The following is a 27,257-nucleotide window of genomic DNA, read 5'->3' on the forward strand; positions in this document are numbered from 1 at the left end:
ATGTTTTCACACAGATTCCCAATTCGGGCATTCAGAACATATAGCACGTTGGTGTAAGCAAGCACATTTTCATTCAAAGTTGCAAGTTACTATGTAGGAACAAGTTTGTATAGGTATTTCAAAGATGCCCAGAACTGAGCTAAACTTGGTATGTGTCCAACTCCTAGAAATAACTTCATGCCCCATCTCCCTTACTTCCAGCTAGTAAGGATCACATAATTCCTAACAAAGTTTTGACACAGATTCCCTATTCGGGCATTCAGAACATATAGCACGTTGCTGCAAGCAAGCACATTCTCATTCAAAGTTGCAAGTTACTATGTAGGAACAAGTTTGTATAGGTATTTCAAAGATGCCCAGAACTGAGCTAAACTTGCTATGTGTCCAACTCCTAGAAATAACTTCATGCCCCATCTCCCTTACTTCCAGCTAGTAAGGATCACATAATTCCTAACAAAGTTTTGACACAGATTCCCAATTCGGGCATTCAGAACATGTAGCACGTTGCTGTAAGCAATCACATTTTCATTCAAAGTTGCAAGTTACTATGTAGGAACAAGTTTGTATAGGTATTTCAAAGATGCCCAGAACTGAGCTAAACTTGGTATGTGTCCAACTCCTAGAAATAACTTCATGCCCCATCTCCCTTACTTCCAGCTAGTAAGGATCACATAATTCCTAACAAAGTTTTGACACAGATTCCCTATTCGGGCATTCAGAACATATAGCACGTTGCTGCAAGCAAGCACATTCTCATTCAAAGTTGCAAGTTACTATGTAGGAACAAGTTTGTATAGGTATTTCAAAGATGCCCAGAACTGAGCTAAACTTGGTATGTGTCCAACTCCTAGAAATAACTTCATGCCCCATCTCCCTTACTTCCAGCTAGTAAGGATCACATAATTCCTAACAAAGTTTTGACACAGATTCCCAATTCGGGCATTCAGAACATATAGCACGTTGCTGTAATCAAGCACATTCTCATTCAAAGATGCAAGTTACTAGGTAGGAACAAGTTTGTATAGGTATTTCAAAGATGCCCAGAACTGAGCTAAACTTGGTATGTGTCCAACTCCTAGAAATAACTTCATGCCCCATCTCCCTTACTTCCAGCTAGTAAGGATCACATAATTCCTAACAAAGTTTTGACACAGATTCCCTATTCGGGCATTCAGAACATATAGCACGTTGCTGCAAGCAAGTACATTCTGATTCAAAGTTGCAAGTTACTATGTAGGAACAAGTTTGTATAGGTATTTCAAAGATGCCCAGAACTGAGCTAAACTTGGTATGTCTCCAACTCCAAGAAATAACTTCATGCCCCATCTCCCTTACTTCCAGCTAGTAAGGATCACATAATTCCTAACAAAGTTTTGACACAGATTCCCAATTCGGGCATTCAGAACATGTAGCACGTTGCTGTAAGCAATCACATTTTCATTCAAAGTTGCAAGTTACTATGTAGGAACAAGTTTGTATAGGTATTTCAAAGATGCCCAGAACTGAGCTAAACTTGCTATGTGTCCAACTCCTAGAAATAACATCATGCCCCATCTCCCTTACTTCCAGCTAGTAAGGATCACATAATTCCTAACAGTTTTGACACAGATTGCCAATTCGGGCATTCAGAACATATAGCACGTTGCTGTAAGCAAGCAGATTCTCATTCAAAGATGCAAGTTACTAGGTAGGAACAAGTTTGTATAGGTATTTCAAAGATGCCCAGAACTGAGCTAAACTTGGTATGTGTCCAACTCCTAGAAATAACTTCATGCCCCATCTCCCTTACTTCCAGCTAGTAAGGATCACATAATTCCTAACAAAGTTTTGACACAGATTCCCAATTCGGGCATTCAGAACATATAGCACGTTGCTGTAAGCAAGCACATTCTCATTCAAAGATGCAAGTTACTAGGTAGGAACAAGTTTGTATAGGTATTTCAAAGATGCCCAGAACTGAGCTAAACTTGGTATGTGTCCAACTCCTAGAAATAACTTCATGCCCCATCTCCCTTACTTCCAGCTAGTAAGGATCACATAATTCCTAACAAAGTTTTGACACAGATTCCCAATTCGGGCATTCAGAACATATAGCACGTTGCTGTAAGCAAGCACATTCTCATTCAAAGATGCAAGTTACTAGGTAGGAACAAGTTTGTATAGGTATTTCAAAGATGCCCAGAACTGAGCTAAACTTGGTATGTGTCCAACTCCTAGAAATAACTTCATGCCCCATCTCCCTTACTTCCAGCTAGTAAGGATCACATAATTCCTAACAAAGTTTTGACACAGATTCCCTATTCGGGCATTCAGAACATATAGCACGTTGCTGTAAGCAAGCAGATTCTCATTCAAAGATGCAAGTTACTATGTAGGAACAAGTTTGTATAGGTATTTCAAAGATGCCCAGAACTGAGCTAAACTTGGTATGTGTCCAACTCCTAGAAATAACTTCATGCCCCATCTCCCTTACTTCCAGCTAGTAAGGATCACATAATTCCTAACAAAGTTTTGACACAGATTCCCTATTCGGGCATTCAGAACATATAGCACGTTGCTGCAAGCAAGCACATTCTCATTCAAAGATGCAAGTTACTAGGTAGGAACAAGTTTGTATAGGTATTTCAAAGATGCCCAGAACTGAGCTAAACTTGGTATGTGTCCAACTCCAAGAAATAACTTCATGCTCCATCTCCCTTACTTCCAGCTAGTAAGGATCACATAATTCCTAACAAAGTTTTGACACAGATTCCCTATTCGGGCATTCAGAACATATAGCACGTTGCTGCAACCAAGCACATTCTCATTCAAAGTTGCAAGTTACTATGTAGGAACAAGTTTCTATAGGTATTTCAAAGATGCCTAGAACTGAGCTAAACTTGCTATGTGTCCAACTCCTAGAAATAACTTCATGCCCCATCTCCCTTACTTCCAGCTAGTAAGGATCACATAATTCCTAACAAAGTTTTGACACAGATTGCCAATTCGGGCATTCAGAACATATAGCACGTTGCTGTAAGCAAGCACATTCTCATTCAAAGATGCAAGTTACTAGGTAGGAACAAGTTTGTATAGGTATTTCAAAGATGCCCAGAACTGAGCTAAACTTGGTATGTGTCCAACTCCTAGAAATAACTTCATGCCCCATCTCCCTTACTTCCAGCTAGTAAGGATCACATAATTCCTAACAAAGTTTTGACACAGATTCCCTATTCGGGCATTCAGAACATATAGCAAGTTGCTGTAAGCCAGCACATTCTCATTCAAAGTTGCAAGTTACTAGGTAGGAACAAGTTTGTATAGGTATTTCAAAGATGCCCAGAACTGAGCTAAACTTGGTATGTGTCCAACTCCTAGAAATAACTTCATGCCCCATCTCCCTTACTTCCAGCTAGTAAGGATCACATAATTCCTAACAAAGTTTTGACACAGATTCCCTATTCGGGCATTCAGAACATATAGCACGTTGCTGTAAGCAAGCAGATTCTCATTCAAAGTTGCAAGATACTAGGTAGGAACAAGTTTGTATAGGTATTTCAAAGATGCCCAGAACTGAGCTAAACTTGGTATGTGTCCAACTCCTAGAAATAACTTCATGCCCCATCTCCCTTACTTCCAGCTAGTAAGGATCACATAATTCCTAACAAAGTTTTGACACAGATTCTCAATTCGGGCATTCAGAACATATAGCACGTTGCTGTAAGCAAGCAGATTCTCATTAAAAGATGCAAGTTACTATGTAGGAACAAGTTTGTATAGGTATTTCAAAGATGCCCAGAACTGAGCTAAACTTGGTATGTGTCCAACTCCTAGAAATAACTTCATGCCCCATCTCCCTTACTTCCAGCTAGTAAGGATCACATAATTCCTAACAAAGTTTTGACACAGATTCCCAATTCGGGCATTCAGAACATATAGCACGTTGCTGAAAGCAAGCACATTCTCATTCAAAGATGCAAGTTACTATGTAGGAACAAGTTTGTATAGGTATTTCAAAGATGCCCAGAACTGAGCTAAACTTGGTATGTGTCCAACTCCTAGAAATAACTTCATGCCCCATCTCCCTTACTTCCAGCTAATAAGGATCACATAATTCCTAACAAAGTTTTGACACAGATTCCCAATTCGGGCATTCAGAACATATAGCACGTTGCTGTAAGCAAGCACATTCTCATTCAAAGTTGCAAGTTACTATGTAGGAACAAGTTTGTATAGGTATTTCAAAGATGCCCAGAACTGAGCTAAACTTGGTATGTGTCCAACTCCTAGAAATAACTTCATGCCGCATCTCCCTTACTTCCAGCTAGTAAGGATCACATAATTCCTAACAAAGTTTTGACACAGAATCCCAATTCGGGCATTCAGAACATATAGCACGTTGCTGTAAGCAAGCACATTCTCATTCAAAGTTGCAAGTTACTATGTAGGAACAAGTTTGTATAGGTATTTCAAAGATGCCCAGAACTGAGCTAAACTTGGTATGTGTCCAACTCCTAGAAATATCTTCATGCCCCATCTCCCTTACTTCCAGCTAGTAAGGATCACATAATTCCTAACAAAGTTTTGACACAGATTGCCAATTCGGGCATTCAGAACATATAGCACGTTGCTGTAATCAAGCACATTCTCATTCAAAGATGCAAGTTACTATGTAGGAACAAGTTTGTATAGGTATTTCAAAGATGCCCAGAACTGAGCTAAACTTGGTATGTGTCCAACTCCTAGAAATAACTTCATGCCCCATCTCCCTTACTTCCAGCTAGTAAGGATCACATAATTCCTAACAAAGTTTTGACACAGATTCCCTATTCGGGCATTCAGAACATATAGCACGTTGCTGCAAGCAAGCACATTCTGATTCAAAGTTGCAAGTTACTATGTAGTAACAAGTTTGTATAGGTATTTCAAAGATGCCCAGAACTGAGCTAAACTTGGTATGTCTCCAACTCCAAGAAATAACTTCATGCCCCATCTCCCTTACTTCCAGCTAGTAAGGATCACATAATTCCTAACAAAGTTTTGACACAGATTCCCAATTCGGGCATTCAGAACATGTAGCACGTTGCTGTAAGCAATCACATTTTCATTCAAAGTTGCAAGTTACTATGTAGGAACAAGTTTGTATAGGTATTTCAAAGATGCCCAGAACTGAGCTAAACTTGCTATGCGTCCAACTCCTAGAAATAACATCATGCCCCATCTCCCTTACTTCCAGCTAGTAAGGATCACATAATTCCTAACAGTTTTGACACAGATTGCCAATTCGGGCATTCAGAACATATAGCACGTTGCTGTAAGCAAGCAGATTCTCATTCAAAGATGCAAGTTACTAGGTAGGAACAAGTTTGTATAGGTATTTCAAAGATGCCCAGAACTGAGCTAAACTTGGTATGTGTCCAACTCCTAGAAATAACTTCATGCCCCATCTCCCTTACTTCCAGCTAGTAAGGATCACATAATTCCTAACAAAGTTTTGACACAGATTCCCAATTCGGGCATTCAGAACATATAGCACGTTGCTGTAAGCAAGCACATTCTCATTCAAAGATGCAAGTTACTAGGTAGGAACAAGTTTGTATAGGTATTTCAAAGATGCCCAGAACTGAGCTAAACTTGGTATGTGTCCAACTCCTAGAAATAACTTCATGCCCCATCTCCCTTACTTCCAGCTAGTAAGGATCACATAATTCCTAACAATGTTTTCACACAGATTCCCAATTCGGGCATTCAGAACATATAGCACGTTGGTGTAAGCAAGCACATTTTCATTCAAAGTTGCAAGTTACTAGGTAGGAACAAGTTTGTATAGGTATTTCAAAGATGCCCAGAACTGAGCTAAACTTGGTATGTGTCCAACTCCTAGAAATAACTTCATGCCCCATCTCCCTTACTTCCAGCTAGTAAGGATCACATAATTCCTAACAAAGTTTTGACACAGATTCCCTATTCGGGCATTCAGAACATATAGCACGTTGCTGCAAGCAAGCACATTCTCATTCAAAGTTGCAAGTTACTATGTAGGAACAAGTTTGTATAGGTATTTCAAAGATGCCCAGAACTGAGCTAAACTTGCTATGTGTCCAACTCCTAGAAATAACTTCATGCCCCATCTCCCTTACTTCCAGCTAGTAAGGATCACATAATTCCTAACAAAGTTTTGACACAGATTCCCAATTCGGGCATTCAGAACATGTAGCACGTTGCTGTAAGCAATCACATTTTCATTCAAAGTTGCAAGTTACTATGTAGGAACAAGTTTGTATAGGTATTTCAAAGATGCCCAGAACTGAGCTAAACTTGGTATGTGTCCAACTCCTAGAAATAACTTCATGCCCCATCTCCCTTACTTCCAGCTAGTAAGGATCACATAATTCCTAACAAAGTTTTGACACAGATTCCCTATTCGGGCATTCAGAACATATAGCACGTTGCTGCAAGCAAGCACATTCTCATTCAAAGTTGCAAGTTACTATGTAGGAACAAGTTTGTATAGGTATTTCAAAGATGCCCAGAACTGAGCTAAACTTGCTATGTGTCCAACTCCTAGAAATAACTTCATGCCCCATCTCCCTTACTTCCAGCTAGTAAGGATCACATAATTCCTAACAAAGTTTTGACACAGATTCCCAATTCGGGCATTCAGAACATATAGCACGTTGCTGTAATCAAGCACATTCTCATTCAAAGATGCAAGTTACTAGGTAGGAACAAGTTTGTATAGGTATTTCAAAGATGCCCAGAACTGAGCTAAACTTGGTATGTGTCCAACTCCTAGAAATAACTTCATGCCCCATCTCCCTTACTTCCAGCTAGTAAGGATCACATAATTCCTAACAAAGTTTTGACACAGATTCCCTATTCGGGCATTCAGAACATATAGCACGTTGCTGCAAGCAAGTACATTCTGATTCAAAGTTGCAAGTTACTATGTAGGAACAAGTTTGTATAGGTATTTCAAAGATGCCCAGAACTGAGCTAAACTTGGTATGTCTCCAACTCCAAGAAATAACTTCATGCCCCATCTCCCTTACTTCCAGCTAGTAAGGATCACATAATTCCTAACAAAGTTTTGACACAGATTCCCAATTCGGGCATTCAGAACATGTAGCACGTTGCTGTAAGCAATCACATTTTCATTCAAAGTTGCAAGTTACTATGTAGGAACAAGTTTGTATAGGTATTTCAAAGATGCCCAGAACTGAGCTAAACTTGCTATGTGTCCAACTCCTAGAAATAACATCATGCCCCATCTCCCTTACTTCCAGCTAGTAAGGATCACATAATTCCTAACAGTTTTGACACAGATTGCCAATTCGGGCATTCAGAACATATAGCACGTTGCTGTAAGCAAGCAGATTCTCATTCAAAGATGCAAGTTACTAGGTAGGAACAAGTTTGTATAGGTATTTCAAAGATGCCCAGAACTGAGCTAAACTTGGTATGTGTCCAACTCCTAGAAATAACTTCATGCCCCATCTCCCTTACTTCCAGCTAGTAAGGATCACATAATTCCTAACAAAGTTTTGACACAGATTCCCAATTCGGGCATTCAGAACATATAGCACGTTGCTGTAAGCAAGCACATTCTCATTCAAAGATGCAAGTTACTAGGTAGGAACAAGTTTGTATAGGTATTTCAAAGATGCCCAGAACTGAGCTAAACTTGGTATGTGTCCAACTCCTAGAAATAACTTCATGCCCCATCTCCCTTACTTCCAGCTAGTAAGGATCACATAATTCCTAACAAAGTTTTGACACAGATTCCCAATTCGGGCATTCAGAACATATAGCACGTTGCTGTAAGCAAGCACATTCTCATTCAAAGATGCAAGTTACTAGGTAGGAACAAGTTTGTATAGGTATTTCAAAGATGCCCAGAACTGAGCTAAACTTGGTATGTGTCCAACTCCTAGAAATAACTTCATGCCCCATCTCCCTTACTTCCAGCTAGTAAGGATCACATAATTCCTAACAAAGTTTTGACACAGATTCCCTATTCGGGCATTCAGAACATATAGCACGTTGCTGTAAGCCAGCACATTCTCATTCAAAGTTGCAAGTTACTAGGTAGGAACAAGTTTGTATAGGTATTTCAAAGATGCCCAGAACTGAGCTAAACTTGGTATGTGTCCAACTCCTAGAAATAACTTCATGCCCCATCTCCCTTACTTCCAGCTAGTAAGGATCACATAATTCCTAACAAAGTTTTGACACAGATTCCCTATTCGGGCATTCAGAACATATAGCACGTTGCTGTAAGCAAGCAGATTCTCATTCAAAGATGCAAGTTACTATGTAGGAACAAGTTTGTATAGGTATTTCAAAGATGCCCAGAACTGAGCTAAACTTGGTATGTGTCCAACTCCTAGAAATAACTTCATGCCCCATCTCCCTTACTTCCAGCTAGTAAGGATCACATAATTCCTAACAAAGTTTTACACAGATTCCCTATTCGGGCATTCAGAACATATAGCACGTTGCTGCAAGCAAGCACATTCTCATTCAAAGATGCAAGTTACTAGGTAGGAACAAGTTTGTATAGGTATTTCAAAGATGCCCAGAACTGAGCTAAACTTGGTATGTGTCCAACTCCAAGAAATAACTTCATGCTCCATCTCCCTTACTTCCAGCTAGTAAGGATCACATAATTCCTAACAAAGTTTTGACACAGATTCCCTATTCGGGCATTCAGAACATATAGCACGTTGCTGCAACCAAGCACATTCTCATTCAAAGTTGCAAGTTACTATGTAGGAACAAGTTTCTATAGGTATTTCAAAGATGCCTAGAACTGAGCTAAACTTGCTATGTGTCCAACTCCTAGAAATAACTTCATGCCCCATCTCCCTTACTTCCAGCTAGTAAGGATCACATAATTCCTAACAAAGTTTTGACACAGATTGCCAATTCGGGCATTCAGAACATATAGCACGTTCCTGTAAGCAAGCAGATTCTCATTCAAAGTTGCAAGTTACTATGTAGGAACAAGTTTGTATAGGTATTTCAAAGATGCCCAGAACTGAGCTAAACTTGGTATGTGTCCAACTCCTAGAAATAACTTCATGCCCCTCTCCCTTACTTCCAGCTAGTAAGGATCACATAATTCCTAACAAAGTTTTGACACAGATTCCCAATTCGGGCATTCAGAACATATAGCACGTTGCTGTAAGCAAGCAGATTCTCATTCAAAGTTGCAAGATACTATGTAGGAACAAGTTTGTATAGGTATTTCAAAGATGCCCAGAACTGAGCTAAACTTGGTATGTGTCCAACTCCTAGAAATAACTTCATGCCCCATCTCCCTTACTTCCAGCTAGTAAGGATCACATAATTCCTAACAAAGTTTTGACACAGATTCCCAATTCGGGCATTCAGAACATATAGCACGTTGCTGTAAGCAAGCAGATTCTCATTCAAAGTTGCAAGATACTAGGTAGGAACAAGTTTGTATAGGTATTTCAAAGATGCCCAGAACTGAGCTAAACTTGGTATGTGTCCAACTCCTAGAAATAACTTCATGCCCCATCTCCCTTACTTCCAGCTAGTAAGGATCACATAATTCCTAACAAAGTTTTGACACAGATTCTCAATTCGGGCATTCAGAACATATAGCACGTTGCTGTAAGCAAGCAGATTCTCATTAAAAGATGCAAGTTACTATGTAGGAACAAGTTTGTATAGGTATTTCAAAGATGCCCAGAACTGAGCTAAACTTGGTATGTGTCCAACTCCTAGAAATAACTTCATGCCCCATCTCCCTTACTTCCAGCTAGTAAGGATCACATAATTCCTAACAAAGTTTTGACACAGATTCCCAATTCGGGCATTCAGAACATATAGCACGTTGCTGAAAGCAAGCACATTCTCATTCAAAGATGCAAGTTACTATGTAGGAACAAGTTTGTATAGGTATTTCAAAGATGCCCAGAACTGAGCTAAACTTGGTATGTGTCCAACTCCTAGAAATAACTTCATGCCCCATCTCCCTTACTTCCAGCTAATAAGGATCACATAATTCCTAACAAAGTTTTGACACAGATTCCCAATTCGGGCATTCAGAACATATAGCACGTTGCTGTAAGCAAGCACATTCTCATTCAAAGTTGCAAGTTACTATGTAGGAACAAGTTTGTATAGGTATTTCAAAGATGCCCAGAACTGAGCTAAACTTGGTATGTGTCCAACTCCTAGAAATAACTTCATGCCGCATCTCCCTTACTTCCAGCTAGTAAGGATCACATAATTCCTAACAAAGTTTTGACACAGAATCCCAATTCGGGCATTCAGAACATATAGCACGTTGCTGTAAGCAAGCACATTCTCATTCAAAGTTGCAAGTTACTATGTAGGAACAAGTTTGTATAGGTATTTCAAAGATGCCCAGAACTGAGCTAAACTTGGTATGTGTCCAACTCCTAGAAATAACTTCATGCCCCATCTCCCTTACTTCCAGCTAGTAAGGATCACATAATTCCTAACAAAGTTTTGACACAGATTCCCAATTCGGGCATTCAGAACATATAGCACGTTGCTGTAAGCAAGCACATTCTCATTCAAAGTTGCAAGTTACTATGTAGGAACAAGTTTGTATAGGTATTTCAAAGATGCCCAGAACTGAGCTAAACTTGGTATGTGTCCAACTCCTAGAAATAACTTCATGCCCCATCTCCCTTACTTCCAGCTAGTAAGGATCACATAATTCCTAACAAAGTTTTGACACAGATTCCCTATTCGGGCATTCAGAACATATAGCACGTTGCTGTAAGCAAGGACATTCTCATTCAAAGATGCAAGTTACTATGTAGGAACAAGTTTGTATAGGTATTTCAAAGATGCCCAGAACTGCGCTAAACTTGGTATGTGTCCAACTCCTAGAAATAACTTCATGCCCCATCTCCCTTACTTCCAGCTAGTAAGGATCACATAATTCCTAACAAAGATTTGACACAGATTCCCTATTCGGGAATTCAGAACATATAGCACGTTGCTGTAAGCAAGCAGATTCTCATTCAAAGATGCAAGTTACTAGGTAGGAACAAGTTTGTATAGGTATTTCAAAGATGCCCAGAACTGAGCTAAACTTGGTATGTGTCCAACTCCTAGAAATAACTTCATGCCCCATCTCCCTTACTTCCAGCTAGTAAGGATCACATAATTCCTAACAAAGTTTTGACACAGATTCCCTATTCGGGCATTCAGAACATATAGCACGTTGCTGCAAGCAAGCACATTCTCATTCAAAGTTGCAAGTTACTATGTAGGAACAAGTTTGTATAGGTATTTCAAAGATGCCCAGAACTGAGCTAAACTTGGTATGTGTCCAACTCCAAGAAATAACTTCATGCCCCATCCCCCTTACTTCCAGCTAGTAAGGATCACATAATTCCTAACAAAGTTTTGACACAGATTCCCAATTCGGGCATTCAGAACATATAGCACGTTGCTGCAAGCAAGCACATTCTCATTCAAAGATGCAAGTTACTATGCAGGAACAAGTTTGTATAGGTATTTCAAAGATGCCCAGAACTGAGCTAAACTTGGTATGTGTCCAACTCCTAGAAATAACTTCATGCCCCATCTCCCTTACTTCCAGCTAGTAAGGATCACATAATTCCTAACAAAGTTTTGACACAGATTCCCAATTCGGGCATTCAGAACATATAGCACGTTGCTGTAAGCAAGCAGATTCTCATTCAAAGTTGCAAGTTACTATGTAGGAACAAGTTTGTATAGGTATTTCAAAGATGCCCAGAACTGAGCTAAACTTGGTATGTGTCCAACTCCTAGAAATAACTTCATGCCCCATCTCCCTTACTTCCAGCTAGTAAGGATCACATAATTCCTAACAAAGTTTTGACACAGATTCCCAATTCGGGCATTGAGAACATATAGCACGTTGCTGTAAGCAAGCACATTTTCATTCAAAGTTGCAAGTTACTATATAGGAACAAGTTTGTATAGGTATTTCAAAGATGCCCAGAACTGAGCTAAACTTGGTATGTGTCCAACTCCTAGAAATAACTTCATGCCCCATCTCCCTTACTTCCAGCTAGTAAGGATGACATAATTCCTAACAAAGTTTTGACACAGATTCCCAATTCGGGCATTCAGAACATATAGCACGTTTCTGCAAGCAAGCAGATTCTCATTCAAAGATGCAAGTTACTATGTAGGAACAAGTTTGTATAGGGATTTCAAAGATGCCCAGAACTGAGCTAAACTTGGTATGTGTCCAACTCCTAGAAATAACTTCATGCCCCATCTCCCTTACTTCCAGCTAGTAAGGATCACATAATTCCTAACAAAGTTTTGACACAGATTGCCAATTCGGGCATTCAGAACATATAGCACGTTGCTGCAAGCAAGCACATTCTCATTCAAAGATGCAAGTTACTAGGTAGGAACAAGTTTGTATAGGTATTTCAAAGATGCCCAGAACTGAGCTAAACTTGGTATGTGTCCAACTCCTAGAAATAACTTCATGCCCCATCTCCCTTACTTCCAGCTAGTAAGGAACACACAATTCCTAACAAAGTTTTGACACAGATTCCCTATTCGGGCATTCCGAACATATAGCACGTTGCTGCAAGCAAGCACATTCTCATTCAAAGTTGAAAGTTACTAGGTAGGAACAAGTTTGTATAGGTATTTCAAAGATGACCAGAACTGAGCTAAACTTGGTATGTGTCCAACTCCTAGAAATAACTTCATGCCCCATCTATCTTACTTCCAGCTAGTAAGGATCACATAATTCCTAACAAAGTTTTGACACAGATTGCCAATTCGGGCATTCAGAACATATAGCACGTTGCTGTAAGCAAGCACATTCTCATTCAAAGATGCAAGTTACTAGGTAGGAACAAGTTTGTATAGGTATTTCAAAGATGCCCAGAACTGAGCTAAACTTGGTATGTGTCCAACTCCTAGAAATAACTTCATGCCCCATCTCCCTTACTTCTAGCTAGTAAGGATCACATAATTCCTAACAACGTTTTGACACAGATTCCCAATTCGGGCATTCAGAACATATAGCACGTTGCTGTAAGCAAGCACATTCTCATTCAAAGATGCAAGTTACTATGTAGGAACAAGTTTGTATAGGTATTTCAAAGATGCCCAGAACTGAGCTAAACTTGGTATGTGTCCAACTCCTAGAAATAACTTCATGCCCCATCTCCCTTACTTCCAGCTAGTAAGGATCACAAAATTCCTAACAAAGTTTTGACACAGATTCCCTATTCGGGCATTCAGAACATATAGCACGTTGCTGCAAGCAAGCACATTCTCATTCAAAGTTGCAAGTTACTATGTAGGAACAAGTTTGTATAGGTATTTCAAAGATGCCTAGAACTGAGCTAAACTTGGTATGTGTCCAACTCCTAGAAATAACTTCATGCCCCATCTCCCTTACTTCCAGCTAGTAAGGATCACATAATTCCTAACAAAGTTTTGACACAGATTCCCAATTCGGGCATTCAGAACATATAGCACGTTGCTGCAAGCAAGCACATTTTCATTCAAAGTTGCAAGTTACTAGGTAGGAACAAGTTTGTATAGGTATTTCAAAGATGCCCAGAACTGAGCTAAACTTGGTATGTCTCCAACTCCAAGAAATAACTTCAGGCCCCATCTCCCTTACTTCCAGCTAGTAAGGATCACATAATTCCTAACAAAGTTTTGACACAGATTCCCAATTCGGGCATTCAGAACATATAGCACGTTGCTGTAAGCAAGCACATTCTCATTCAAAGTTGCAAGATACTATGTAGGAACAAGTTTGTATAGGTATTTCAATGATGCCCAGAACTGAGCTAAACTTGGTATGTGTCCAACTCCTAGAAATAACTTCATGCCCCATCTCCCTTACTTCCAGCTAGTAAGGATCACATAATTCCTAACAAAGTTTTGACTCAGATTCCCAATTCGGGCATTCAGAACATGTAGCACGTTGCTGTAAGCAAGCACATTCTCATTCAAAGTTGCAAGATACTATGTAGGAACAAGTTTGTATAGGTATTTCAAAGATGCCCAGAACTGAGCTAAACTTGGTATGTGTCCAACTCCTAGAAATAACTTCATGCCCCATCTCCCTTACTTCCAGCTAGTAAGGATCACATAATTCCTAACAAAGTTTTGACACAGATTCCCTATTCGGGCATTCAGAACATATAGCACGTTGCTGCAAGCAAGCACATTCTCATTAAAAGATGCAAGTTACTATGTAGGAACAAGTTTGTATAGGTATTTCAAAGATGCCCAGAACTGAGCTAAACTTGCTATGTGTCCAACTCCTAGAAATAACTTCATGCCCCATCTCCCTTACTTCCAGCTAGTAAGGATCACATAATTCCTAACAAAGTTTTGACACAGATTCCCAATTCGGGCATTCAGAACATATAGCACGTTGCTGTAAGCAAACACATTCTCATTCAAAGATGCAAGTTACTATGTAGGAACAAGTTTGTATAGGTATTTCAAAGATGCCCAGAACTGAGCTAAACTTGGTATGTGTCCAACTCCTAGAACTAACTTCATGCCCCATCTCCCTTACTTCCAGCTAGTAAGGATCACATAATTCCTAACAAAGTTTTGACACAGATTGCCAATTCGGGCATTCAGAACATATAGCACGTTGCTGCAAGCAAGCACATTCTCATTCAAAGTTGCAAGTTACTATGTAGGAACAAGTTTGTATAGGTATTTCAAAGATGCCCAGAACTGAGCTAAACTTGGTATGTGTCCAACTCCTAGAAATAACTTCATGCCCCATCTCCCTTACTTCCAGCTAGTAAGGATCACATAATTCCTAACAAAGTTTTGACACAGATTCCCTATTCGGGCATTCAGAACATATAGCACGTTGCTGCAAGCAAGCAGATTCTCATTCAAAGATGCAAGTTACTATGTAGGAACAAGTTTGTATAGGTATTTCAAAGATGCCCAGAACTGAGCTAAACTTGGTATGTGTCCAACTCCTAGAAATAACTTCATGCCCCATCTCCCTTACTTCCAGCTAGTAAGGATCACATAATTCCTAACAAAGTTTTGAACACAGATTCCCAATTCGGGCATTCAGAACATATAGCACGTTGCTGTAAGCAAGCACATTCTCATTCAAAGTTGCAAGTTACTATGTAGGAACAAGTTTGTATAGGTATTTCAAAGATGCCCAGAACTGAGCTAAACTTGGTATGTGTCCAACTCCTAGAAATAACTTCATGCCCCTCTCCCTTACTTCCAGCTAGTAAGGATCACATAATTCCTAACAAAGTTTTGACACAGATTCCCTATTCGGGCATTCAGAACATATAGCACGTTGCTGCAAGCAAGCACATTCTCATTAAAAGATGCAAGTTACTATGTAGGAACAAGTTTGTATAGGTATTTCAAAGATGCCCAGAACTGAGCTAAACTTGCTATGTGTCCAACTCCTAGAAATAACTTCATGCCCCATCTCCCTTACTTCCAGCTAGTAAGGATCACATAATTCCTAACAAAGTTTTGACACAGATTCCCAATTCGGGCATTCAGAACATATAGCACGTTGCTGTAAGCAAACACATTCTCATTCAAAGATGCAAGTTACTATGTAGGAACAAGTTTGTATAGGTATTTCAAAGATGCCCAGAACTGAGCTAAACTTGGTATGTGTCCAACTCCTAGAAATAACTTCATGCCCCATCTCCCTTACTTCCAGCTAGTAAGGATCACATAATTCCTAACAAAGTTTTGACACAGATTCCCAATTCGGGCATTCAGAACATATAGCACGTTGCTGTAAGCAAGCACATTCTCATTCAAAGATGCAAGTTACTAGGTAGGAACAAGTTTGTATAGGTATTTCAAAGATGCCCAGAACTGAGCTAAACTTGGTATGTGTCCAACTCCTAGAAATAACTTCATGCCCCATCTCCCTTACTTCCAGCTAGTAAGGATCACATAATTCCTAACAAAGTTTTGACACAGATTCCCTATTCGGGCATTCAGAACATATAGCACGTTGCTGCAAGCAAGCACATTCTCATTAAAAGATGCAAGTTACTATGTAGGAACAAGTTTGTATAGGTATTTCAAAGATGCCCAGAACTGAGCTAAACTTGCTATGTGTCCAACTCCTAGAAATAACTTCATGCCCCATCTCCCTTACTTCCAGCTAGTAAGGATCACATAATTCCTAACAAAGTTTTGACACAGATTCCCAATTCGGGCATTCAGAACATATAGCACGTTGCTGTAAGCAAACACATTCTCATTCAAAGATGCAAGTTACTATGTAGGAACAAGTTTGTATAGGTATTTCAAAGATGCCCAGAACTGAGCTAAACTTGGTATGTGTCCAACTCCTAGAACTAACTTCATGCCCCATCTCCCTTACTTCCAGCTAGTAAGGATCACATAATTCCTAACAAAGTTTTGACACAGATTGCCAATTCGGGCATTCAGAACATATAGCACGTTGCTGCAAGCAAGCACATTCTCATTCAAAGTTGCAAGTTACTATGTAGGAACAAGTTTGTATAGGTATTTCAAAGATGCCCAGAACTGAGCTAAACTTGGTATGTGTCCAACTCCTAGAAATAACTTCATGCCCCATCTCCCTTACTTCCAGCTAGTAAGGATCACATAATTCCTAACAAAGTTTTGACACAGATTCCCTATTCGGGCATTCAGAACATATAGCACGTTGCTGCAAGCAAGCAGATTCTCATTCAAAGATGCAAGTTACTATGTAGGAACAAGTTTGTATAGGTATTTCAAAGATGCCCAGAACTGAGCTAAACTTGGTATGTGTCCAACTCCTAGAAATAACTTCATGCCCCATCTCCCTTACTTCCAGCTAGTAAGGATCACATAATTCCTAACAAAGTTTTGAACACAGATTCCCAATTCGGGCATTCAGAACATATAGCACGTTGCTGTAAGCAAGCACATTCTCATTCAAAGTTGCAAGTTACTATGTAGGAACAAGTTTGTATAGGTATTTCAAAGATGCCCAGAACTGAGCTAAACTTGGTATGTGTCCAACTCCTAGAAATAACTTCATGCCCCTCTCCCTTACTTCCAGCTAGTAAGGATCACATAATTCCTAACAAAGTTTTGACACAGATTCCCTATTCGGGCATTCAGAACATATAGCACGTTGCTGCAAGCAAGCACATTCTCATTAAAAGATGCAAGTTACTATGTAGGAACAAGTTTGTATAGGTATTTCAAAGATGCCCAGAACTGAGCTAAACTTGCTATGTGTCCAACTCCTAGAAATAACTTCATGCCCCATCTCCCTTACTTCCAGCTAGTAAGGATCACATAATTCCTAACAAAGTTTTGACACAGATTCCCAATTCGGGCATTCAGAACATATAGCACGTTGCTGTAAGCAAACACATTCTCATTCAAAGATGCAAGTTACTATGTAGGAACAAGTTTGTATAGGTATTTCAAAGATGCCCAGAACTGAGCTAAACTTGGTATGTGTCCAACTCCTAGAAATAACTTCATGCCCCATCTCCCTTACTTCCAGCTAGTAAGGATCACATAATTCCTAACAAAGTTTTGACACAGATTCCCAATTCGGGCATTCAGAACATATAGCACGTTGCTGTAAGCAAGCACATTCTCATTCAAAGATGCAAGTTACTATGTAGGAACAAGTTTGTATAGGTATTTCAAAGATGCCCAGAACTGAGCTAAACTTGGTATGTGTCCAACTCCTAGAAATAACTTCATGCCCCATCTCCCTTACTTCCAGCTAGTAAGGATCACATAATTCCTAACAAAGTTTTGACACAGATTCCCAATTCGGGCATTCAGAACATATAGCACGTTGCTGTAAGCAAGCACATTCTCATTCAAAGTTGCAAGTTACTATGTAGGAACAAGTTTGTATAGGTATTTCAAAGATGCCCAGAACTGAGCTAAACTTGGTATGTGTCCAACTCCTAGAAATAACTTCATGCCCCATCTCCCTTACTTCCAGCTAGTAAGGATCACATAATTCCTAACAAAGTTTTGACACAGATTCCCTATTCGGGCATTCAGAACATATAGCACGTTGCTGCAAGCAAGCACATTCTCATTAAAAGATGCAAGTTACTATGTAGGAACAAGTTTGTATAGGTATTTCAAAGATGCCCAGAACTGAGCTAAACTTGCTATGTGTCCAACTCCTAGAAATAACTTCATGCTCCATCTCCCTTACTTCCAGCTAGTAAGGATCACATAATTCCTAACAAAGTTTTGACACAGATTCCCAATTCGGGCATTCAGAACATATAGCACGTTGCTGTAAGCAAGCACATTCTCATTCAAAGATGCAAGTTACTATGTAGGAACAAGTTTGTATAGGTATTTCAATGATGCCCAGAACTGAGCTAAACTTGGTATGTGTCCAACTCCTAGAACTAACTTCATGCCCCATCTCCCTTACTTCCAGCTAGTAAGGATCACATAATTCCTAACAAAGTTTTGACACAGATTCCCAAATCGGGCATTCAGAACATATAGCACGTTGCTGTAAGCAAGCACATTCTCATTCAAAGTTGCAAGTTACTATGTAGGAACAAGTTTGTATAGGTATTTCAAAGATGCCCAGAACTGAGCTAAACTTCCTATGTGTCCAACTCCTAGAAATAACTTCATGCCCCATCTCCCTTACTTCCAGCTAGTAAGGATCACAAAATTCCTAACAAAGTTTTGACACAGATTGCCAATTCGGGCATTCAGAACATATAGCACGTTGCTGCAAGCAAGCACATTCTCATTCAAAGTTGCAAGTTACTATGTAGGAACAAGTTTGTATAGGTATTTCTAAGATGCCCAGAACTGAGCTAAACTTGGTATGTGTCCAACTCCTAGAAATAACTTCATGCCCCATCTCCCTTACTTCCAGCTAGTAAGGATCACATAATTCCTAACAAAGTTTTGACACAGATTCCCTATTCGGTCATTCAGAACATATAGCACGTTGCTGCAAGCAAGCACATTCTCATTCAAAGTTGCAAGTTACTATGTAGGAACAAGTTTGTATAGGTATTTCAAAGATGCCCAGAACTGAGCTAAACTTGGTATGTGTCCAACTCCTAGAACTAACTTCATGCCCCATCTCCCTTACTTCCAGCTAGTAAGGATCACATAATTCCTAACAAAGTTTTGACACAGATTCCCAATTCGGGCATTCAGAACATATAGCACGTTGCTGTAAGCAAGCACATTCTCATTCAAAGATGCAAGTTACTATGTAGGATCAAGTTTGTATAGGTATTTCAAAGATGCCCAGAACTGAGCTAAACTTGGTATGTGTCCAACTCCTAGAAATAACTTCATGCCCCATCTCCCTTACTTCCAGCTAGTAAGGATCACATAATTCCTAACAAAGTTTTGACACAGATTCCCAATTCGGGCATTCAGAACATATAGCACGTTGCTGTAAGCAAGCACATTCTCATTCAAAGATGCAAGTTACTATGTAGGAACAAGTTTGTATAGGTATTTCAAAGATGCCCAGAACTGAGCTAAACTTGGTATGTGTCCAACTCCTAGAAATAACTTCATGCCCCAACTCCCTTACTTCCAGCTAGTAAGGATCACATAATTCCTAACAAAGTTTTGACACAGATTCCCAATTCGGGCATTCAGAACATATAGCACGTTGCTGTAAGCAAGCACATTCTCATTCAAAGATGCAAGTTACTAGGTAGGAACAAGTTTGTATAGGTATTTCAAAGATGCCCAGAACTGAGCTAAACTTGGTATGTGTCCAACTCCTAGAAATAACTTCATGCCCCATCTCCCTTACTTCCAGCTAGTAAGGATCACATAATTCCTAACAAAGTTTTGACACAGATTCCCTATTCGGGCATTCAGAACATATAGCACGTTGCTGCAAGCAAGCACATTCTCATTAAAAGATGCAAGTTACTATGTAGGAACAAGTTTGTATAGGTATTTCAAAGATGCCCAGAACTGAGCTAAACTTGCTATGTGTCCAACTCCTAGAAATAACTTCATGCTCCATCTCCCTTACTTCCAGCTAGTAAGGATCACATAATTCCTAACAAAGTTTTGACACAGATTCCCAATTCGGGCATTCAGAACATATAGCACGTTGCTGTAAGCAAGCACATTCTCATTCAAAGATGCAAGTTACTATGTAGGAACAAGTTTGTATAGGTATTTCAAAGATGCCCAGAACTGAGCTAAACTTGGTATGTGTCCAACTCCTAGAACTAACTTCATGCCCCATCTCCCTTACTTCCAGCTAGTAAGGATCACATAATTCCTAACAAAGTTTTGACACAGATTCCCAAATCGGGCATTCAGAACATATAGCACGTTGCTGTAAGCAAGCACATTCTCATTCAAAGTTGCAAGTTACTATGTAGGAACAAGTTTGTATAGGTATTTCAAAGATGCCCAGAACTGAGCTAAACTTCCTATGTGTCCCACTCCTAGAAATAACTTCATGCCCCATCTCCCTTACTTCCAGCTAGTAAGGATCACAAAATTCCTAACAAAGTTTTGACACAGATTGCCAATTCGGGCATTCAGAACATATAGCACGTTGCTGCAAGCAAGCACATTCTCATTCAAAGTTGCAAGTTACTATGTAGGAACAAGTTTGTATAGGTATTTCTAAGATGCCCAGAACTGAGCTAAACTTGGTATGTGTCCAACTCCTAGAAATAACTTCATGCCCCATCTCCCTTACTTCCAGCTAGTAAGGATCACATAATTCCTAACAAAGTTTTGACACAGATTCCCTATTCGGTCATTCAGAACATATAGCACGTTGCTGCAAGCAAGCACATTCTCATTCAAAGTTGCAAGTTACTATGTAGGAACAAGTTTGTATAGGTATTTCAAAGATGCCCAGAACTGAGCTAAACTTGCTATGTGTCCAACTCCTAGAAATAACTTCATGCCCCATCTCCCTTACTTCCAGCTAGTAAGGATCACATAATTCCTAACAAAGTTTTGACACAGATTCCCAATTCGGGCATTCAGAACATATAGCACGTTGCTGTAAGCAAGCACATTCTCATTCAAAGATGCAAGTTACTATGTAGGAACAAGTTTGTATAGGTATTTCAAAGATGCCCAGAACTGAGCTAAACTTGGTATGTGTCCAACTCCTAGAAATAACTTCATGCCCCATCTCCCTTACTTCCAGCTAGTAAGGATCACATAATTCCTAACAAAGTTTTGACACAGATTCCCAATTCGGGCATTCAGAACATATAGCACGTTGCTGTAAGCAAGCACATTCTCATTCAAAGATGCAAGTTACTATGTAGGAACAAGTTTGTATAGGTATTTCAAAGATGCCCAGAACTGAGCTAAACTTGGTATGTGTCCAACTCCTAGAAATAACTTCATGCCCCATCTCCCTTACTTCCAGCTAGTAAGGATCACATAATTCCTAACAAAGTTTTGACACAGATTCCCAATTCGGGCATTCAGAACATATAGCACGTTGCTGTAAGCAAGCACATTCTCATTCAAAGATGCAAGTTACTATGTAGGAACAAGTTTGTATAGGTATTTCAAAGATGCCCAGAACTGAGCTAAACTGGTATGTGTCCAACTCCTAGAAATAACTTCATGCCCCATCTCCCTTACTTCCAGCTAGTAAGGATCACATAATTCCTAACAAAGTTTTGACACAGATTCCCTATTCGGGCATTCAGAACATATAGCACGTTGCTGCAAGCAAGCACATTCTCATTAAAAGATGCAAGTTACTATGTAGGAACAAGTTTGTATAGGTATTTCAAAGATGCCCAGAACTGAGCTAAACTTGCTATGTGTCCAACTCCTAGAAATAACTTCATGCCCCATCTCCCTTACTTCCAGCTAGTAAGGATCACATAATTCCTAACAAAGTTTTGACACAGATTCCCAATTCGGGCATTCAGAACATATAGCACGTTGCTGTAAGCAAACACATTCTCATTCAAAGATGCAAGTTACTATGTAGGAACAAGTTTGTATAGGTATTTCAAAGATGCCCAGAACTGAGCTAAACTTGGTATGTGTCCAACTCCTAGAACTAACTTCATGCCCCATCTCCCTTACTTCCAGCTAGTAAGGATCACATAATTCCTAACAAAGTTTTGACACAGATTGCCAATTCGGGCTTTCAGAACATATAGCACGTTGCTGCAATCAAGCACATTTTCATTCAAGGTTGCAAGTTACTATGTAGGAACAAGTTTGTATAGGTATTTCAAAGATGCCCAGAACTGAGCTAAACTTGGTATGTGTCCAACTCCTAGAAATAACTTCATGCCCCATCTCCCTTACTTCCAGCTAGTAAGGATCACATAATTCCTAACAAAGTTTTGACACAGATTCCCTATTCGGGCATTCAGAACATATAGCACGTTGCTGCAAGCAAGCAGATTCTCATTCAAAGATGCAAGTTACTATGTAGGAACAAGTTTGTATAGGTATTTCAAAGATGCCCAGAACTGAGCTAAACTTGGTATGTGTCCAACTCCTAGAAATAACTTCATGCCCCATCTCCCTTACTTCCAGCTAGTAAGGATCACATAATTCCTAACAAAGTTTTGACACAGATTCCCAATTCGGGCATTCAGAACATATAGCACGTTGCTGTAAGCAAGCACATTCTCATTCAAAGTTGCAAGTTACTATGTAGGAACAAGTTTGTATAGGTATTTCAAAGATGCCCAGAACTGAGCTAAACTTGGTATGTGTCCAACTCCTAGAAATAACTTCATGCCCCTCTCCCTTACTTCCAGCTAGTAAGGATCACATAATTCCTAACAAAGTTTTGACACAGATTCCCTATTCGGGCATTCAGAACATATAGCACGTTGCTGCAAGCAAGCACATTCTCATTAAAAGATGCAAGTTACTATGTAGGAACAAGTTTGTATAGGTATTTCAAAGATGCCCAGAACTGAGCTAAACTTGCTATGTGTCCAACTCCTAGAAATAACTTCATGCCCCATCTCCCTTACTTCCAGCTAGTAAGGATCACATAATTCCTAACAAAGTTTTGACACAGATTCCCTATTCGGGCATTCAGAACATATAGCACGTTGCTGTAAGCAAACACATTCTCATTCAAAGATGCAAGTTACTATGTAGGAACAAGTTTGTATAGGTATTTCAAAGATGCCCAGAACTGAGCTAAACTTGGTATGTGTCCAACTCCTAGAAATAACTTCATGCCCCATCTCCCTTACTTCCAGCTAGTAAGGATCACATAATTCCTAACAAAGTTTTGACACAGATTCCCAATTCGGGCATTCAGAACATATAGCATGTTGCTGTAAGCAAGCACATTCTCATTCAAAGATGCAAGTTACTATGTAGGAACAAGTTTGTATAGGTATTTCAAAGATGCCCAGAACTGAGCTAAACTTGGTATGTGTCCAACTCCTAGAAATAACTTCATGCCCCATCTCCCTTACTTCCAGCTAGTAAGGATCACATAATTCCTAACAAAGTTTTGACACAGATTGCCAATTCGGGCATTCAGAACATATAGCACGTTGCTGTAAGCAAGCAGATTCTCATTCAAAGATGCAAGTTACTAGGTAGGAACAAGTTTGTATAGGTATTTCAAAGATGCCCAGAACTGAGCTAAACTTGGTATGTGTCCAACTCCTAGAAATAACTTCATGCCCCATCTCCCTTACTTCCAGCTAGTAAGGATCACATAATTCCTAACAAAGTTTTGACACAGATTCCCAATTCGGGCATTCAGAACATATAGCACGTTGCTGTAAGCAAGCACATTCTCATTCAAAGTTGCAAGTTACTATGTAGGAACAAGTTTGTATAGGTATTTCAAAGATGCCCAGAACTGAGCTAAACTTGCTATGTGTCCAACTCCTAGAAATAACTTCATGCCCCATCTCCCTTACTTCCAGCTAGTAAGGATCACAAAATTCCTAACAAAGTTTTGACACAGATTGCCAATTCGGGCATTCAGAACATATAGCACGTTGCTGCAAGCAAGCACATTCTCATTCAAAGTTGCAAGTTACTATGTAGGAACAAGTTTGTATAGGTATTTCAAAGATGCCCAGAACTGAGCTAAACTTGGTATGTGTCCAACTCCTAGAAATAACTTCATGCCCCATCTCCCTTACTTCCAGCTAGTAAGGATCACATAATTCCTAACAAAGTTTTGACACAGATTCCCTATTCGGGCATTCAGAACATATAGCACGTTGCTGCAAGCAAGCAGATTGTCATTCAAAGTTGCAAGTTACTATGTAGGAACAAGTTTGTATAGGTATTTCAAAGATGCCCAGAACTGAGCTAAACTTGCTATGTGTCCAACTCCTAGAAATAACTTCATGCCCCATCTCCCTTACTTCCAGCTAGTAAGGATCACATAATTCCTAACAAAGTTTTGACACAGATTCCCAATTCGGGCATTCAGAACATATAGCACGTTGCTGCAAGCAAGCAGATTGTCATTCAAAGTTGCAAGTTACTATGTAGGAACAAGTTTGTATAGGTATTTCAAAGATGCCCAGAACTGAGCTAAACTTGCTATGTGTCCAACTCCTAGAAATAACTTCATGCCCCATCTCCCTTACTTCCAGCTAGTAAGGATCACATAATTCCTAACAAAGTTTTGACACAGATTCCCAATTCGGGCATTCAGAACATATAGCACGTTGCTGTAAGCAAGCAGATTCTCATTCAAAGATGCAAGTTACTATGTAGGAACAAGTTTGTATAGGTATTTCAAAGATGCCCAGAACTGAGCTAAACTTGGTATGTGTCCAACTCCTAGAAATAACTTCATGCCCCATCTCCCTTACTTCCAGCTAGTAAGGATCACATAATTCCTAACAAAGTTTTGACACAGATTCCCAATTCGGGCATTCAGAACATATAGCACGTTGCTGCAAGCAAGCACATTCTCATTAACAGATGCAAGTTACTATGTAGGAACAAGTTTGTATAGGTATTTCAAAGATGCCCAGAACTGAGCTAAACTTGGTATGTGTCCAACTCCTAGAAATAACTTCATGCCCCATCTCCCTTACTTCCAGCTAGTAAGGATCACATAATTCCTAACAAAGTTTTGACACAGATTCCCAATTCGGGCATTCAGATCATATAGCACGTTGCTGTAAGCAAGCACATTCTCATTCAAAGATGCAAGTTACTATGTAGGAACAAGTTTGTATAGGTATTTCAAAGATGCCCAGAACTGAGCTAAACTTGGTATGTGTCCAACTCCTAGAAATAACTTCATGCCCCATCTCCCTTACTTCCAGCTAGTAAGGATCACATAATTCCTAACAAAGTTTTGACACAGATTCCCAATTCGGGCATTCAGAACATATAGCACGTTGCTGTAAGCAAGCACATTCTCATTCAAAGTTGCAAGTTACTATGTAGGAACAAGTTTGTATAGGTATTTCAAAGATGCCCAGAACTGAGCTAAACTTGGTATGTGTCCAACTCCTAGAAATAACTTCATGCCCCTCTCCCTTACTTCCAGCTAGTAAGGATCACATAATTCCTAACAAAGTTTTGACACAGATTCCCTATTCGGGCATTCAGAACATATAGCACGTTGCTGCAAGCAAGCACATTCTCATTAAAAGATGCAAGTTACTATGAAGGAACAAGTTTGTATAGGTATTTCAAAGATGCCCAGAACTGACCTAAACTTGCTATGTGTCCAACTCCTAGAAATAACTTCATGCCCCATCTCCCTTACTTCCAGCTAGTAAGGATCACATAATTCCTAACAAAGTTTTGACACAGATTCCCAATTCGGGCATTCAGAACATATAGCACGTTGCTGTAAGCAAACACATTCTCATTCAAAGATGCAAGTTACTATGTAGGAACAAGTTTGTATAGGTATTTCAAAGATGCCCAGAACTGAGCTAAACTTGGTATGTGTCCAACTCCTAGAAATAACTTCATGCCCCATCTCCCTTACTTCCAGCTAGTAAGGATCACATAATTCCTAACAAAGTTTTGACACAGATTCCCAATTCGGGCATTCAGAACATATAGCACGTTGCTGTAAGCAAGCACATTCTCATTCAAAGATGCAAGTTACTATGTAGGAACAAGTTTGTATAGGTATTTCAAAGATGCCCAGAACTGAGCTAAACTTGGTATGTGTCCAACTCCTAGAAATAACTTCATGCCTCATCTCCCTTACTTCCAGCTAGTAAGGATCACATAATTCCTAACAAAGTTTTGACACAGATTGCCAATTCGGGCATTCAGAACATATAGCACGTTGCTGTAAGCAAGCAGATTCTCATTCAAAGATGCAAGTTACTAGGTAGGAACAAGTTTGTATAGGTATTTCAAAGATGCCCAGAACTGAGCTAAACTTGGTATGTGTCCAACTCCTAGAAATAACTTCATGCCCCATCTCCCTTACTTCCAGCTAGTAAGGATCACATAATTCCTAACAAAGTTTTGACACAGATTCCCAATTCGGGCATTCAGAACATATAGCACGTTGCTGTAAGCAAGCACATTCTCATTCAAAGTTGCAAGTTACTATGTAGGAACAAGTTTGTATAGGTATTTCAAAGATGCCCAGAACTGAGCTAAACTTGCTATGTGTCCAACTCCTAGAAATAACTTCATGCCCCATCTCCCTTACTTCCAGCTAGTAAGGATCACAAAATTCCTAACAAAGTTTTGACACAGATTGCCAATTCGGGCATTCAGAACATATAGCACGTTGCTGCAAGCAAGCACATTCTCATTCAAAGTTGCAAGTTACTATGTAGGAACAAGTTTGTATAGGTATTTCAAAGATGCCCAGAACTGAGCTAAACTTGGTATGTGTCCAACTCCTAGAAATAACTTCATGCCCCATCTCCCTTACTTCCAGCTAGTAAGGATCACATAATTCCTAACAAAGTTTTGACACAGATTCCCTATTCGGGCATTCAGAACATATAGCACGTTGCTGCAAGCAAGCAGATTGTCATTCAAAGTTGCAAGTTACTATGTAGGAACAAGTTTGTATAGGTATTTCAAAGATGCCCAGAACTGAGCTAAACTTGCTATGTGTCCAACTCCTAGAAATAACTTCATGCCCCATCTCCCTTACTTCCAGCTAGTAAGGATCACATAATTCCTAACAAAGTTTTGACACAGATTCCCAATTCGGGCATTCAGAACATATAGCACGTTGCTGTAAGCAAGCACATTCTCATTCAAAGATGCAAGTTACTATGTAGGAACAAGTTTGTATAGGTATTTCAAAGATGCCCAGAACT

The sequence above is a fragment of the Diceros bicornis genome, unplaced genomic scaffold, assembly GCF_020826845.1.
Source record: "Diceros bicornis minor isolate mBicDic1 unplaced genomic scaffold, mDicBic1.mat.cur scaffold_56_ctg1, whole genome shotgun sequence".
NCBI lineage: Eukaryota > Metazoa > Chordata > Mammalia > Perissodactyla > Rhinocerotidae > Diceros > Diceros bicornis.